A 3,118-nucleotide genomic window follows, 5' to 3' on the forward strand; every position below is an offset into this window, starting at 1 on the left:
GAGGTAGAAAGAGAGGTTCCCGAACGGCGGTGGGGGGTGGGGGGGAAGGGCCAACCACCTCGTCTCTTCCTCCGCAGCGCTGGGTGGGGCTGGCAGACTCCCTTCTTCTCATGGCACTGATTTGATCTCCACAGCTCAGAAAACACGTGCAAACACTCAGAAGATACCCAAGCACAGTGTCCTTTACCTGGCTCCCAGTCGCTGGCTCTCGGCCTCTATCTGTCTCTGTCTCTGTCACTCGCTCTCTGTCTTTCTCTCTCTCTTTCTCTGGCTCTCCCAGCCCCCCACCCCTGCTCTTCCTCCCACTCTTTCTCTCTTTCCTGCCCCCCTCCTCTCTTTCTCTCTTTCTCTCTCTCCCTCCCTCCCTCCCTCCCTCCCTCCCTCCCCCCCCACTCCTCCCTCCCTCCCTCCTCCCTCCTCCCTCCCTCCCCCCCCACTCCTCCCTCCCTCCCTCCCTCCTCCCTCCTCCCTCCCCCCCCCCCCCCTCTCTCTCTCTCTCTCTCTCTCTCTCTCTCTCTCTCTCTCTCTCTCGTCTCTCTCCCCCTGCCCGCCTTCCTCCCCTCCCTTTCTCCCTTCCTCTCTTTCTCTCTCCCTCTCCCTCACCCATCCCCACTCCCCCCCCCCCATCCCCGGTCGGTCATGTGGCATCCTCATTTTCCACGAGAAGTCAGGAAGCCGGAAGCGATGTTGGACTGATGTTCGCATGCTACGGAATCCCCCTTCCCCGGGGATAGCTGCGCTGCTGAAGGGGATAGCCGCGTTGCCTCTGGCGGGCCGTGGCGGGTGGCGATGGTGTCTTTTCTTCTGTATGGATAGAAATGATTTGAAGAGGAGGCAGGATGGGCCTAGGTCCACTGACTCACACCAAGGCCCTTTGGGAGCTTTTCAGTGAATCGGGACGGAACATTGCTCTCCGTGCGGGGAGGGAACCGGGATGGGGCACCCCGAGATGGACCGCTTTGGCACACACGTGAGTTGGAATTTCAGGCGCTTCGGACGCGACGGGTGGGCTACCGGGACGCTCTGCCGCTCTGCCTCCCCGCCTCTCCCTCCCTCTTCTTCCTGACCTGAAAGGAGGACCAAAATCTTCCTCCTCCAGAAGCTCAAGCTCAAGCTCAAGCTCAAGCTCAAGCTCAGAGCCCGCCGTTTCGTTTCGAGTCAGTGAATTCTGGCTTGGGCTTCTCCTGCGTGTGTGTGTGCGTGTGTGTGTGTGGTGGTGGTGGTGGTGGTGGTGGGGGGGGGGGGCACAGTGCACGCGTCCCCCGGCCGTGGGTTGCTCTCTTCTCGAGCTGTCTCTTGGGGACAGGAACTTCTCAGGCGACAACTCAGAAGGATCGTGGAGGGAACATCGTTTTTCCTCCCTCTCCCACGACTGATCGATGCGGACGTACACACGGGAATCTCGCGCCCCCCTTCCCCGCCCCAACTGAGAGGAGTCACCGGTACGTGGACATCCTTGCGGTCACAGACGCTCTCCGTGGCTCTTCTATGTGGCCGGGCTCCCTGGCCTTCCTTCACCGCCCCCGCCCACCCCCCGATGAAGTTGCATCATCGTTCGTAGTGTCAATGCTGTGAGGAGATAAGCTTTTCGAAATAAAATTCTCCCCGCCTTTCCTTCCCAAGGGCACCGTGAACACCTACCTACCTACTCTCGTGTGCAGTGCTTATGGACCCAGCAGGAGCAGAGGACCCTCTCCGACACACCCACGGACTCACTTGCTCCGAGTCGTCGGGGAGAGGGTGTTTGGTTCTGTGTTTTAAACTGGTGGGCCGATGACACGTCATCTCCTAGGAAGCCACCGGGTTCACCTCACCGGTTCGGGTTCGGTGGCGTGAAGTACATTTACATCCTCCTTAGGTTTGACTCTGAAAGTCTTGGGGCCCTGAGTAGGACGCCCCCAAATGTGCCTCCGTGGCGTACGGATGTTTTGGAATTAGAGTGACAACACCACACCGCGAGAGGGACGCTCTGACTCTCCTTTACTTCTCCCCTCTGAAATCAGGAAGAAAATCTCTCACGTGAAAGGGGAGGGGGGCGGGCGGGAGGTGTAGGGATCACGACGAACTGAACTGAACTGCTTTCATGTCTCCTGAAATGTTCACGAATCATCTAAGTAGGATTGCTCATGACAAACAGAGGACATAGGTGTGGACGAGATAAGAATGTTTAAGGGGAACTTTCCCCCCAGTGCTTGTTTTCTGTAGGCCGACTTCAAGATTTTCCAGCATCTCTGGTCATCTCTGGGCTTACAGCTTGGCTAAGTGCCATGACAGGGTGAAATCTCAGCGAGTGTCTACATCATCGCCACATAAGATAAAATACTGAAACGTTCATGGCTCCACAAGTCTGAGGGTCTCCCTTCTTTGGACCTTTTACGGAGGAGAGACTGAGCATGTTCGGTTCCACGCCTAGCTAGATCTTGTGCTTTAGGGAAAGACTGTACTAGGTAGGAGCCTTGACTTCTACACAGTATTCCATGTTCACGCTGCTCACTGCGGTTGGCTTCCTTACTTTCACTGAAGGAAAAAAAAAAAAAAAAGAAAGAAAAGAAAAAAGACAGTGTCCAAGGACGAAGCATTGTAAAGAAGGAACGTGTGTGGTCCTTCTTTAAGGACCTGAACCTGATGTCGCCATCCTCATGGGAGGAAGAGGACTTTTTTTTTTTTTTTTTTTTTTTTCCGGGGGGTGGGGGGGTGGGGGGGCGCGCGGGTGGAGGCAAATTAGGAAGTATGGAGATGAGGTTTGGGGGAAGGAGCGAGAGGTTTTAGTCCTAAAGGTAGTCATTTCTCAATGGGAAAGAAAGAAATCAAGGGACAAGCTAAAAATGGGCACAGACGATTGGAAAAGGCGTGTGAAGAAAAGAGGCTTTCGAAAGGAATCAGATCTGTGGTCAGGACTGGATGAGGATGGATACAAAGACAGAAATGACTTTTCACATCAACATTGAAACCAGTGCCAAATTAAGATTTAGTTGCCTCTCTCTGTTCAAAGGACCAGGTTTGGGTTTAGGGTTTGGGTTTTTTTTCTATCGGTCTGCTCTGTCCATCATGAGAGATTAGATTAGATTAGGAAAGGATCTTTTCCTTTATCTTTAAGGAGGGAAAGAAAGAAAGAAAG

Source organism: Kogia breviceps (genome assembly GCF_026419965.1).
Source record: "Kogia breviceps isolate mKogBre1 chromosome 20 unlocalized genomic scaffold, mKogBre1 haplotype 1 SUPER_20_unloc_15, whole genome shotgun sequence".
In the NCBI taxonomy this organism is placed as follows: domain Eukaryota; kingdom Metazoa; phylum Chordata; class Mammalia; order Artiodactyla; family Physeteridae; genus Kogia; species Kogia breviceps.